This window comes from Macaca thibetana, chromosome 5 (genome assembly GCF_024542745.1).
Source record: "Macaca thibetana thibetana isolate TM-01 chromosome 5, ASM2454274v1, whole genome shotgun sequence".
NCBI lineage: Eukaryota > Metazoa > Chordata > Mammalia > Primates > Cercopithecidae > Macaca > Macaca thibetana.
In genome coordinates this window covers 46707512-46722812 of record NC_065582.1, presented here as the reverse complement: position 1 = coordinate 46722812, position 15301 = coordinate 46707512, and the positions used below count along the sequence as shown (strand labels likewise).

The following is a 15301-nucleotide window of genomic DNA, read 5'->3' as shown; positions in this document are numbered from 1 at the left end:
CTCTGCTCTCGGAAAGCTGACCTGTATGAATCATCGCAGCAATCATATAATGACCCCTGACTTCTGATGGACTTTAGCCAATGTGGATCATAGGTAGATCAGAGGGAGGAGGGAGAGTGAGTCCAGGTGTTTATGCCCTTCGCTTCTGCCCTGTGAGGTCTCCAGGAGTGGCTCTACCTTTTGACAGAAGTCATTGCTCCCTCTATGTGGACCTGCTCCACAAAGCCTCCCTTCTTCTTAATTCCAGTGACTTCTCCCTCACTTAGCCTTCTGTTGCTGCTATTCCTGAGTTTCAGCACTATTCCTTGTGGTTAGCCTTTATCCTAACCAGAAAAAAAAAGACAGAGCACTCCAAAGAAATGGCAATTACACTGACAGTGAAATTCTTAATAGTAACAATAGAAGCCAGAAAACTGTGGAGCAATATCCTCAAAGTGCTGAAAGAAAAACTGTCAAGTTGGAATTGTATAACATTATCATTCAATAGCAAGCTCTATACAAAGCAGTTTAAGATAAACAGAAATCAAGAACATTTACTAGCAATAGACTTTTATTACAACAAATATTCTACTTAGAAAATACCAAAGTTATAGAAAAAAACTAGCATGAGAATTTAATAAAGGGACTGATAAAGTCAATACATTAAAATCAATAATATTTCTATATGCCATTAACAAATAATTAAAACATTAATTTTTAAAAATATACCATTTTAATAACTACAATAAAAATGAGATGTTTAAGAATAAATCTGGCACAAGATGTAGAGGACCTTTCTCGAGCAAATGTTTGAACTCTATTGAAAGACACTGCGGAAGATAGAGATGCATTGTGTTCATGAATACAAAGGTTATCATCAACATTACAAGAGGTCAAGTCTATCCAAACTGATCTAATGATTATAGATATATGTATCTACACATACATAGATACATATATATCTCCAAGATCCTTTTATATTCAAAAATTACATTTAATAAAAGGAAAATTCAGTATCAAGAAAACCAAAGCAAGAATTTTTCTAAGGGATTAACACAATTTAATATTGCCAAGTGGTCAAGTAAAATGAAGACAGAGAAGTACCTATGAAATGTAATACGAAGTCTCTCTCTTTTAGTGACCTTGACAAAAGCAATTTCACTGGAGTTGTGGAGGTGGAGTCCAGACTATAATGAAATGGGAAGGTATAGAAAATACTGACCACCTCTGCCAAGATCTTTGGCTCTGCCATGGAAGAGAAAAGAAGGCAGCTAGAGGAGAATATGGAGTGGAGAGGGAGTCTTACTGCTTTAATGTGTGGAAATCTTGAGTGTGTTCCCTGCTCAAAGAAAAGAGGCAGAGAAGGAGAGGTGAAGATACTGGAGACAAGGAATAATGGCCACATAGAGATCCCTGAGACTGCAGGAGGAAACAGGATTGAATGCAGAGGTTCAGGGCTTAGTTGACCCATGCAGAAAGAAGAGAATGGCAACAAGATTCAAGAGTGGAGCAGGCACAGTGACTCATGCCTGTAACCCCAGCACTTTAGGAGGCAGAGATGGGAGGATTGCTTGAGTCCAGGAGTTAGAGATTAGCCTACGCAACATGGCAAAATGCTGTCTCTACAAAAAGAAAAAAAAAAAATTATCCAGGTGTGGTAGCATATGCCTGTAGTCCCAGCTACTAGGGAGGCTGAGGTGTGAGGATCAGGTAGGCCCAGGAAGCAGAGGTTACAGAGAGCCAAGATCACACCACTGCACTCCAGCCTGGGTGACAGAGTGAGACCCTGTCTCAAAAAAGGAAAAAAATAAAAATAGATGCAAGAGTGTAGTAGACTGGGTGGCGGGTTATTAAAGGAACTGCTTGTATTGGCTTCTACTTTTTCTGGAAACAAAGATGTGGCAGGACCTAAGGATACATCCTCCCCTCACACCATTTTCTACTACTCAGCTGTGATGCCAGTAAATTGAGTAATAAATTTCAAAGAAATGGATAAGCAAGAAAATCTCAATACTGCCATGTAGATAGTTATTCCACCAGATCTAAGTCACAGTTGCTCCACGGTTCTATACAGCAGAGTCTTCAAGTGCAGGCCAGATATGGCTTTGCTTTATTTGACTCTACAGAAGTCTTTAGGAAGATAGAACATAAGGGGAAAATAAAGCAGTAAAACTGTGCAGTTCAGAGTGCCATTGAGCAAAAGAATTGTGACTTGTCTGCTTTTGCATATTAAAACATTAATCTCCCCACGGGAGAGAAGCTCTAGTAATTTCTCTGCAAATGTCTTCTACAAGGATTCACAAGGGTAAAGAAAGATTCCTCAGTATCCATTAATTTAAAGAACATGGTACATACTGATCCTTTTGCGTTTTCAATGAATTATGATTAGGCTAAAAACACAAATTCCTCTCATATTTTTCAAAAAGCATTTTTCCTCTTCCCAAGATTAAGCCTCTGTGTTGAATAATCTGCAAACAAACTTCACCTCACCCATCAGCAAATAAATCTGCAATGTTCATGCAATGTTAGTTCACAACAGTCCTCCATTAAGAGATAGAAGATGCTTTATAGAATGAGATATAATCCATGGTTATTTTAATGAAGATTTATCACCCAAGGTGTACTTACTTTTTTCCTATATATATTGTTCTTACAGTATGTATAAATTCCCATCGTATCTGCACTTATAAGTAGCTATGGTACAAATAAACCTTAGCAGCATTAGCACCATCCAGCATAAACAAATCCTTCCCAAAAATAAAATATATTTTGTGCTCGAGACATATCTTCTGAGACAGCAGGAGGGAAAAACAATCCAGCATGTACAGTGGTTTTTCTACATTTAGCTGCCAATTTCTACGGATAGCTTTAGCCAGTGGATTTGACGGAGGTTAACATTTATTTCTACTTATGTGGAATGTGCCGAGTAGAAAATTCAGTGATGAGTAAAATTTTTAAGTGTGCCTGATGTACATAAAATGACCGTGTAAATGAAGCATATTGGGTTCCAAAGCTCTTATGAAAAGCAACAGATGTTTCCCTCCAACTATAATGTGTTTCTGGCCATGAAAAAAAAATTGGCTAGAATGTTCAAAATGCATGATTAAAGATTTCCAATTCCTGGGCAATTTTATGATGATTGTCATCATAGGATCTTCAGACAGCATGTATATGTTCAATAGATTGATCCAGTCAGAGCTAAATAACCATTTTCCAATTTACAGAAGAGACAAATGGCAAAGCAAAGGATCCTACAGATACATAAATTGCTTTTAGCCTTTCTGAACTGGAAGTCACCTTCAACTTCATAACCACAAGGGAGGAAGCCCACCTCGCCCCTGCCACCACAGTGGTAAGCCACTCCCAAAGGGCATTTCCTTTCCCATCAGTTGAAGCTCAAGTCAAGAACACCAGTATATGTATTTAAACTGCTTTATGCAGATCAGGGTAACAATATTTGTTTAAATTTAATTTAATTGATTTTAGATGGACCATGTCTATTCACATATCACAGTCTCTACTCCCCAACCCATCTTATACCTAACCCATTTCACATACACACACACACACACACACAAAAATAATTTTTATTGGATTTTTAAATTTCACAAAAGAATGTCAAGTCTACGAATCATGTTTTAGTCAAGTTTTAGGTCTTAAGCAGCCATAAAGTGTATTTGAATAAAAACACTGTCAGAAAACCTAACAGTGACAGTATGTTGCTTCCCTTTTGCTGAAGCCTTGTTTTATATGCTATTATGCATAAAGGATCGTTTGGGGAATATATAATCCATTTGGATTTTTTCTAGTTTGGAAGATTTTTTTCTAGGTGTTTTTTTTTTTTTTTTTTTTTTTCTATTTTGGAAGACTCAAGTTTTTTTAGGGACAGGCAAATAATATACACAAGTGAAGAGGGTCAAGTATATGACAATAGGGAATGGTGGAGACCATGACATGTGAATAGACATAGTTTGTTTAAATTTAAACAAATAAAAAATTTAATGAAAGGAAAACCAAGGTCTCAATATGCAAACAGGTTAAAGATATGAATTAGCACTACAAAGTGAAGTACAAATAAAAATACACATTTCAAAAATGTTCAATCTCAAACAATAGTAGAAGAATATAGTACTTTTTTTATTTGTATAAATTTAAGGAGTACAAATACAGTCTTGTTACATGGATATATTGCATAGCACTTTAAAGCTTAGACTTCTGAGTAAAATCAATCTTGGTCCAAGACCCAATTCTACCACTTACCTGCTGTGTGATCTTGGGTAAGTCACTTAACCTCTCAAAAAATAAGTTTTCTAACATTTAAAATAGGAGTGATAATATTGAGATCATACAGAAAATATCCATCGCAGTGTGATAGCAAAATATTTCCAATAATCTTAAGGTCTAAGTTGAGAGGGAAGGCTAAACAATTGATAATAATTCATAGGCCTAACTATTAAATAGCAATGAAAAGTTAGACAAGTGCTTACAGTCATGGGAATGTGGTGCTTTTTTTTTTTTTTTTTTTTTTTTTTTTTTCTTTTTTTGAGACGGAGTCTGTCTCTGTGCCCAGGCTGGAGTGCAGTGGCGTGATCTCGGCTCACTGCAAGCTCCGCCTCCCGGGTTCATGCCATTCTCCTGCCTCAGCCTCCCAAGTAGCTGGGACTACAGGCTCCCACCACCACGCCCGGCTAATTTTTTGTATTTTTAGTAGAGACGGGGTTTCACTGTGTTAGCTAGGATGGTCTCAATCTCCTGACCTCGTGATCCGCCCGTCTCGGCCTCCCAAACCAAAGTGCTGGGATTACAGGCATGAGTCACCGCGCTCGGTCCGTGGTTTTTTGTGTTTTTTGTTGTTGTTGTTGTTGGTGGTGGTGGTGGTGGTGGTGGTGGTGGTAAGTATTTATTGCTATGAACCAGAACAGAGCTTATCACAGTACCTGGCAAATAGTAAGTCTCAATCAATAATTCAATTGAATTGAACTATAGAATTCTAAGTGACAAAAAGCAGGCATTCATTTTTCACACACATACACACACACATAATGTATCTCAACGTATCTAAAAGAATCACAGAAACCCTAGAAGTAAATATCATATAATGCTAACAATATTGTCTTTTAAAGACTTTTTTTCTGACTCTTTAGGCTTTTCTCTACTTGCCATTTTTTTTTCAATGGAGACTTATTACATTTATAATGAGAAAAATAGTGAGTAGGAAAAAAAAGAAAGAAATCCTAGAAATTGAGTAGAAGCCAACTGTATCCATTATTTCTCATTACACTAATCTGAGTGTATACTATTCTTTACTCCTACTCAAAATATAAAATGGGAAAAAGGATATGAATAGAATGAATAAATTGAGAGGCAGTCTTTAAAACATACCCTATGAAAAAATATTGCAGTACATTTCAAAAAAAGTCAAAAAAGTATGTATCTAATATTAAGAAAATTATACATATGCTTTGCTGCCTATGTAACTTGCAAGTATAAAAATCATGCCATGGCATAAACCCTTTAGGTACAAATTACAAATTTTTTTACAATGGAATTATATTTGCTTTTAGATACTTAATGTCACAAAGATTCATACATAGTGGTTATCATCAACTTTTTTAAATCTGAAAACATTCTATTCATTTAAAACTTCAACTCTATATGAAATCCAAAAGGTGTATTTCAGGAGATCCATGACATTCTCCAAGGGGAGAACCAAATAATTTCTCAGATTCCCAAATTCTCAAACACACTCACCACAGACAGCCCTAGAAAGTGACAAAATTTGTCAACCAGTGCATCAAGTTACATGGGGGTGTGGCTGCCAGGCCATTCGCTGGGCTCACTCACTGGAAGTTCAGTCTCCAAAAGGATGTGACTTAAATTCACACCACAGGAAAATTATAGCTTACTATATGTCATGTACCTTTAAAGAGGATGATAAAATCTTTACTCATGTAAAGCTAAGTTTCTGCATTCCATGGGTCTGTTATATCTACAATGTCTGCCGCTTATAAAAGTAAAACTTTGGCTGGGTCTGGTAGGCTCAAGCCTGTAATCCCACCACTTTTGAAGGCTAAAGCAGGTGGATAACCTGAGGTCAGGAGTTCAAGACCAGCCTGGCCAACATGGTAAAACCCCATCTCTACTAAAAATACAAAAATTAGCCTGGCGTGGTAGCGTGCACCTGTAGTCCCAGCTACCCGGGAGGCTGAGGCAGGAGAATCGCTGGAACCCAGTAGGCAGAGGCTACACTCCAGCCTGGGCAACAGAGCAAGACTCCATCTCAAAAAAAAAAAAATGACATAGAACATAAACTGAAGTCTATACTCAATCATGTAACAAATTCAGATACTTAATTTATCTAATGCCAAGAGTTCGGACTTTTAAAGTAAAATATGTAGTGTTTTTACTATAGTAATTATTTTTTAAATTTTCCTTTTTATGATAACTGTATTTGTAAATAACTGCTTCGCAAGTCTATTTCTTTTGATGTAACTTCTAAGGTTTGCTTCCAAAAACTCCTAAGAGGGAAAATGTGAGTGGGATTGTAAATGAAATGAGAATGGCCACGATTTGACAATTATTGAAACTGGCTGATGGGTGTGTGGGAGTTCATTGTACTACTCTATTTTCCACCTTTGAAATGTTACATAATAAAAAGCTTTTAAAAAAGGAAATGCATTTCTTAATTATGCCAATTTGGGTTCATTAACTTATTTTCTTTGTTCTCCATTCTTACAATAGCCACATCCAGTGAACATGGCTGAAATGTCCACCACATTGATCTTGAGGACATTCCAACCAGACACTTAATCAATACAGAGAATGCATTCTGATGCACAGATGACAGAATAAATTAATTTACTCTGCTATGTCCCATAATTTAATTATTCAGCCAAAGGCAGGGGTGTATATATCCAGATTAACCAAGAAGAAATTGTAAAACAGGTTTCAGCTGTCATTGAAACCAATAAATTATAGTACTGCATGGCTGATTCAATTTGGTCATTGGTGACCAGGTCATCACTATAACAGAGAACATTAAGGGATCTACTGAAGCATCACTGAGGTAATTTGCATTTTTTCTGCATTCTTCCAAGGGCAATGCAACAGAAAAAAAATTAATAATTATAGTCTTTGATTCCTAGAAAAAAATAATTTGCTCAGCAGATGCTGTGAGAGGATTAGGATTAAAAATGCAAATGGTTAATACAATGTCTATTTTAGAATAATCATATGCTTTTTTCTATCATGTTCATTTAATTTTCTTTTTTCCTTTCTCTTACCCAGACACAAATAGAATTTTAGCATATTTAATTTAATTAATTCCTAACAGTTCCTCACATAAGCAGACCTCCCATAAAAGCAGAGTGTGTTAAATATTACAATCAAATCCTTAAAGTATTACTCATAATCGATCTTCTGATTATACTACTAAGAATTTAGGTGCCTGTTGACTTTAATTTTATTAACTCACTATGATATAAATAAATTATGTTTAAAAGAAAAGCTTTAAAAAAATGAATATATTGTACTTTTATAATGACTCAAGGTTTCTAAGCATTGCACACTGCCACCTAGTGCTGAATGTCTCTTTAATGCCAAATGCATAATGGGTGTCTTCAACAAAGTGGAAATGCTGTAATTTAAACCAAATTTATTCAGAATGACGGTCTAAAATAATTTATTCATAATTTCTTCAAAATAAGAATGCTATTGGAAGTAAATGAAATGACACATACCATAAAATCACCCCTATCTCAAATTAAAATTTAAAAGATCTGAGTGGATCAGTTAATATAAAAAATTGTAAGTCTTGTTAATAAAGACATACTGTCTTTTTAAAAACAAAGTGATTTCCAGGTTGCATTAATGAAGACAAGAAATTTTTACTTTTTTTAAAAAAGTGATTTTTAACTACTGTGCATCAACTATGCAACTATTCTCTTATGAATGTGATGCGTGCTCATTTCTAAGTGGAATATGTCGTTATCTAGCAAGTTGTGCATAAGAAGATGTTGAAAAAGACATCATAGAGTGTTAACTTATCACTAATAGTACTTTAAAGCTTTCTTGAAATAGCCATAATCTCCACGCACCTATAAGTTCAAACTTCAATTAAAGATCCCACTGATTTTTAGTCCTACTTTATTTTTATTTTCCCAGCATTGAATAGTTTTTGTGTTTTGGTTGTTCTAGTGGCTACAGCTCATCTCCGATCTTTTGGCTAAGAAAGCAAAGCTCCATGAAAATGAATGAGAACCATTTTGAAAGAACTAAAGGAAAGATTGCTATTGATGGTCAGGGAGTATATTCTATTTGATTCATTGTATTCTAAAATGGTAGTCCCCAAGTCTGATCTACTTAATGCACTACAACTATCTATTCTAAGAACTAAAGTGAAAGGCTCATATTTCTGTCAAATTCTTCATAGTAAAAAATATTAAGATGATTCCCTGTAAATGATTGTCGCTTAACATTGAAAAACTCACACTCTCTTTTGAGAAACATAAAAATCTCGAAGTTCTCCTTCAAAGCTATTCAAAATGTATAAATAAATGATCTATTATAAACAACTAGTAAACAAAATTTAAAAAAATTATATTTTCTTTTGATCTTGGAAGATACTTTACATCGATGCTGTTACTCCAATCATTAGAAGTCAGCATGACAATTAAAGTTGTCTGTGTATCTCACAAACTTTTCTATCCTTGTGAAACAACAAAGAACAATATTGAGTAATTTCACCATTGTTTGTTGCGTTGCTTTATTTTCATAACCAGAAGAGCATGTAAAGATAGATAGACATAGATAGATGATAGATAGACAGATAGATAGATAGATAGATAGATAGATAGATAGATAGATACTCTCCTTTTAAGGGAGGAGATGTTGCCCTCATTCCCTTGAATATTATTGATTTAGATAATTCCCAAAGAAATGTATCATCAAAACTACATGATTTGAAAAACTTCTCAAAATTTCCTTTAATCGGTTTAAACAAATTACTGCCAATTCTATTTCACTTAGTTCTGCATAGGGCTATTTAAAGACTTTCAATACACAATCAGGAAACCAAGTTGGCGTGGCTGCCTAATACAGAAGATAGAATTTACTCAAAATGTTGCAACTCAAGAAACTCAGTTTGAAATATATTATTTAAGGACACACACTGTATTGAAACACAATTCACATCATGCTGGAATGACATCTATCATAACAGCTAATGTTTGGTGAAATTACACAGTCCATTGAAAAAAATCTAAAGTTCTGGCTCCTAGATATGCCATTGGCCTTATGGTATGCCATTGATAGTGAGATACTTTCAAGAATATATATATTATATATTTATAAATAATAATCCTAACATAACATAATATACTGGATATACATAATCCATGTATATTATATATATAATATAATCCATAAAATTTCCTAAACATTTTAAATGCTTCTTTTAATCCACAAGGTAGTGAAAATACATTTTAAAAAATAAACTAACATACCTTGATTCAAGTGACAATTGCATCTGAGACTGAAAGAGTAATTAAAATTTTTGCACATATCTTAATGTCTTTTCCAGTTATATACTGATCTTTTCTAGGTATATACTGATCTAAAGTTTTAGAACTCAAAGACTATATGTACTTTGCACAACAAAATTCAATCATAGCATCATCATTTGGATTTATCTAAAAATAAATGTTTAAACTAAAATTGTTTAATAATCTCATGTCTGAAGCCTAAATATTATAGTATATACGATTAGAGTATGCTCTAAAGAGTTCTCTAATCAAAGGTTTCTAACTCGACATTTTTTGAAAGTATTAACAAAATGGCCTATGGAAAGATTCCTTAAGGCTTTAGAAAGATATACAGGACATGTTGAAAAACTAAGGTACATAATACAGAAGAGATTCACACAGCTTTCACCTGAACATTTAACTTGAGATTATTTAAAACAGGGCATTTCTGTCTATTAAAATCCTCATAGTTGTGAAAGACAAGAATTTATTTTATACAGATTAGGTATGATATTTGTATACCTAATATTAGTACTACTGGGCATTACTCACTATGAAATAAGAAAATGTAATAGATATTCAGTAAGCATTTTACTTACTAATTATGATTCCACAATTTCTTTAACTTTTTGTTCTCAGATGTCAAATACTTACCTAGAAACGGCCACTCATTTAGCTGCTATGAGTTTTAAGATCAGTTGGCAGGTTTTTTTTCTGTCTTTCAAAGAATTGCCATCTTGAGTTCTGCCTCAAGGTAGTGAAAGTTAACTTTGTTACCCATCTGGGGATTTATAGTACTTATACTAGAAGATACTCCAAGGTTTCAGAAAGGAATTAATTACTTTCAAGTTGCACAGTTTAGAACAAATATCTGGCTTTTCCCTAAGCTTAATGATTTTCCATTTCATGCAACTAAAATATAATAGCATTATTTTATAAACAAGTTTAACTGATGATTCTATGATATTAGAGCCATTTAGTGTTTTGACAAAAATCTTATGAGAAATGAAGTCATTCAGTTTGCAGCCCCAAACTGAAGCTCGAACACAACATTTTAAAAGTATTTTCTGCCTATACCTTTGACTGCGTGCTACTTTAAATAGAGGGACAAGACTAAATGGTCTATCTGGTTGTTCTTATACTTTATAAAGAGTTAAAAGCAAATTTGAGTTATAAATATGCACATCATAATGATCATTAGTTTATCACAAATAAATATTGATTTGCTTAATCAAAGAGAATACTCTCCTAGAATAAGAGCAGTATTTCAATCAGCAAACATGTTTCTTAATGACACTGAGCATTTAGCCTATCTTCACATACACATTTCATAACCTTTCAAGGACAATCTTCTAAATCACATTTTAAAGAAATACACTGAAAAAGCAATCCATTTTGCAATAGCATTTTACATTACTACAAATTCATGAAGTTAAACCTTTAATGCCCATGTACCTTTCACAAAACTATTGATCATTCCCTAACAATGCTTTACCGGATTATATCACAAAGGAACACATAATATATGTATGTGCATCAATGCATAAAGGAGAGGATGCATTTCTTTGTATACTATGTGAACTGACAATGCCCACTTGCCCAGTCCTTGCTTTACTCAACTTCTTACACATCATCAGCCAGCTGCCCTGTTGAGGATTCCTTGCACCTTTTGTGCTGCTTTATCATTGAGTCAGATTACTACCATTTCTGGTCCAGAACTCATTAAGAAAATTCCTTTTTCAAGCAAGGTCTTTGAAATGTAGTTGTACACCTATGAAAGAACTATCTGGAGCTTATCTTGAGAGAGAGAGAAGATGAATTTATCCTCTGTCTTTAGGCTTTTTCTTACAGAGCCACACCTTTATAAACAAGTTCTGTCTGTCATACTGAGAGGAAGGAGATACTCAAAATGTAACATCTGGAGTCATAAAATGTAATGACCTCAAATACCATTCTAGAAAGAGAAATGAAAACTAGTTCTGGTTAGGGAGAAGATAAGAGAGTAAAAGGAGCAAATTTACATCATTAAAACAAGAGTAATAGAAAACCCTACCGGGTTTTTCCAGTAAGTTTTGTGCAGCAGCAGCAACAACCTAAACAATACGTGCTTCCTCACCCTCTTGTCCCCGAAGAGAAACTGCTGGGCCCCTCCTCACCGCCTCCCCAGGAGCAGAGACTATTGCCCCCAAGGAAGGGAGAATTCAGAAGCGTGGGAAGGGGGAAAAACAGGTATATGTGGTTCTAGCATCCTCATCTTCATATCAGCTACCAGCCTGAAAGTACATTCAGGAAGCAGGCTCCCAGACATTCTCCGGCCCTGGGCCCTGCCAGAGGTGCCAGAGAGCTTGAGGAGCCTGCGGCATAGTTCTCAGACCCGAAACAATGACCTCCCCACTCCAAACCCAGGCACTCTCGCGCCAAGGCCCTAACCTCTCAGCGAGACCTCTTTGGGGTAGGACAAGAGATGCTGCCTGATGGCCGAGAGAAGACATGCCAGGCTTCTCTGCCAGAATGAGTTGTTGAGGGTGGGATGAAGGTGGTCAAGGAGATGGGCTATTTAATTTTAAAACAAAAAAACAAGGCAACCAGGACCCCCAACACCAGTCACCCTCACTCCCCACCACTGTCCCTATTCCTTAAAGGACTTCTTCGGAGGCCGGCGGCGGCGGCGGCGGCAGCTTGCGATCATCAGGATTGGGAGTGAGAGCGAGTGCCCGGGCCAACCTCAGCGTCTCTCAGGGACAGCGCAGGTGGGCGCAGCCTTGGAAGGTCAGCGAGGCCAGAGCTCAGAGTTCCACGGGGACCCGGAGAGTGTGCGTGTGTGAGTGAGAATGCGAACACGCGCGCTCGCCAGGCGGAGGGGCGCTCGGCGAGAGGGTAGGCGCGGCGACAGGGGTACCCCAGCAGTCAAGGAGAGACAGCACCCCCCACCCTTTAAGCTAAAGAGCTGGAGGGGTGATGGAGGCTGCAAGACTGAGAAACTTGATGCAAAACAGACAGGCTTCCCCCTCCAAGACGTGCCGCCACGCTCTCAGACACGCTCCCTCGCCTTCCGGATTACCCACCACGAGCCACTCCACCCTGCAAAATTCCCCACCGAGCCCTAGGATCCCAGGCGGGTAATTACCTCTCCCGGAGGCGGAGTAGGGGGCGGCAGCAGCAGCAGACACTTTTAGCCTGACTTTCCTGCGTTCGCTTGTGAGCCTGTGAGCGTGTGCGCGCCCAGGAGGAGCTGTAACCTGCTATTTATAGACCGAAGCCTCAGCACCCGGGGCTGAGAACCCGGAGGAAACTAGCAGGCGGCGGTGACGGCGCAGGGCGCGGGCCGCGGCTTCGCGAGGCTCCAGCAGCTCCCCCAGCCTCTGGCTTCGGCCGCGCTCCCTGCTCGCTCCACGCCTGCCAGCCCCGCGCGCGCCCCAGAGAAGTTGTCACCAGCGCGGCTGGCTCTCCGGCTGCTCACACGCCCCCTGGCACAATTGCTACTTTCTTCCCCCCCCAACCCCCACCCTCCCCGCTCCTCTTCCTCCTCCTCTGCTCTCTCCAAGCGGTCTCCTCCCAATGTCACCAGCGACCGAGTAGAGGCGGCCGCGGCAGCGACAGTCGCGCAACTGGCGCAGCTCGCTTCCCGCTACTGATAGAGCGGAGACGGTGGCCGGGCTGCCCACCCCGAAATCACCACGCTGGCTCCGTGTGCTGAAACCCCGCACCCCGACCCCTTTCTGCGGCCCCTCTGCCCGCTGGGTCTGACACCCAGACTGGGCTGTGGGATCACCGCTACCGCGAAGAGGGGGGACCCGAGGCCGCCACGCTGCCACGGGGGCAGGAGAAACCACAGAGAAAGAACCCGCGGGAGGAAGAAGGCGCCCCAGTCCTCGGCCTATGGCAGCGCAGTCCCCAGACCGAGGGTTTTTTGAAGGGGCTTGGAATCCCTGCTGTCACTGCCTGCGTCTAGGCATCCATTCACGCCCGCGGGACCCCCGTCTGCAGCCGCGCTGGGACCCCTGTCTCTTGCCTCTCCTCCCCCTTGCCCCGGGCGGAGGTCGGGCTGGGGAGACCAGCTCAGAACAGCCCTCGGCCACCCACCGCCAGTCCCCACGTCGCGGCGGGTGACTGAGGCCGAGATGCTCCCAACTAGCCTGTGACATGCGTTTGATATCCCTGGTGCGTGGGGACAAATCCGCCCTGAGTGTGTTGGGGTATCAGGAAAACGGGGTATGTAAGCAAGCGCTCTGGACGGAGACTAAAACTCCCCCACTTCCTAGCCAACAAGCCCACAGAGGAAAGCACGCACCCTGGTTATTCCGGGCTGTGTAGGGTGTGGGGCAAATGACTCTCCCCATCTGCGCCTTACAGGTGCCACCTGGCGGCTCTCTCGGAAAGCTTTTGATGGAGCCGTTCAAAGGTAAAGGTGCCCAGAGTCAGCCCATAAAGACACCCCAGCCCTCCTCCCTGAGGGCGTTTTAAATTCACAGTTTAAATAAAGCAGTGTACGAATGCTTGTACACAAGTGTTACATTTGCCATGCAAAAAGACTGGAATCTCAAAGTCAGGACAGTGAAATCAATTTGGGTTAAGTCGGGGCTTAACAGTTTCACAAACTAGGAAGCTGTATGTACCCCCAGCTGTCACCCCTGCTGTCACTGCCTGCATCTAGGCATCCTTTCACTCCTCAAACATTTGACCATCACATTATAAGCCTTGCCAGTGAGGACAGGGACTTTGCGGGGGGTTTTGTTTTGTTTTTGTTATTTTGGAGGGGGGAGTTGTTTGTTCGTTTCATTTATTTTTCTCACCACTCTGCTCCCAGAGCTTGGGACAATAACTAATATTCTGTAGTTTCAATAAATGTTTATAGAATCAATTAATAAACACTATAGGCCAGAAATTCCTTGGCGCCCCTGAAGCCCTTCCCTTTGTTTCTCTTCAAGCCTTTTCTCCTATGCTCAGCCTCTATCCCAAGTGAGCTGAATGCAGAGAGATAGGAGAGTGAGGAACAAATAAATAATCCCTGTCAAGATGTGAATCAGCTTTGAGAAGCCATCACACAGTTAGATTTCTCCTCCATGGGGCAGCACTGAACACACCCATCTCCAAGCAGTGGGTAAGTTCTGTTCATAGAGATCTGCTGGAAAGATGATAGAACTTTCTCACTGGGCGGTTTCTGATTTTTCTCACAAGAGAGACATTGAAATAATATCAGGACATTAGGATGTCAGAGCTTTGTTACTAAATTGGAAATATAGTTAACATATCTGTCCTCTAACTTTAAGTGGAAGAGTGTGTGTGTGTGTGTCTGTGCACGTGTGTGTGTTTATGAAGACTACAGCAGCAATGCCAGAAATACCAAACCATACCTCCTAAAAGACTGAGTGGTAAATAAATGCAGTTACTGATTCTATGGAAATCAGTTTAAAGTGAGATGCTTAGATGACCCTATTATAATTAAAGTCCAGACATGGACCATGCTGCCGAAGTCCTTTTACACGGCGGCTGAGAAATATGTGACTTACCTATGCATATCATGTAAGAAGTTTGAATTCTGGGAAAACAGAGAATATGAATCAGGATGCCATCAGATGCATGTACCACAAGGCATTTTTAAAAATCCATCAATCATCCTGATATTTACCTTTTTTAGTTATTTGGTGGCTTTTTCCTTGAATAAGCCTGGAGGATTCGGATGCTTCCACGGTTTAATAAACTCATTCAGCATTCACTTTTACAAACCTTGAACTTTTGCCCACTTGTACCCCCAAAACATAACTCCATTTGCCAATGAAGGACAAAATATTTTTCATCTC

General features: G+C 39.1%; 1 protein-coding gene across 6 annotated transcripts in view; it reads right to left on the bottom strand.

The window, feature by feature from the left end:
- Positions 1 to 13089, bottom strand: part of INPP4B (inositol polyphosphate-4-phosphatase type II B) — an 817532-nt gene extending 804443 nt beyond the window's left edge. For 2 of the 6 annotated variants that reach the window (XM_050791147.1, XM_050791146.1), the window contains exon 1: positions 12628 to 12941. The gene's annotated coding sequence lies outside the window, so the exon portion shown is untranslated. Of the gene's footprint in view, positions 1 to 12627 lie in introns of all 6 variants that reach the window. The other 4 variants (XM_050791144.1, XM_050791150.1, XM_050791152.1 and 1 more) reach the window with 4 other exon arrangements.
- Positions 13090 to 15301: the final 2212 nt, after the last annotated feature.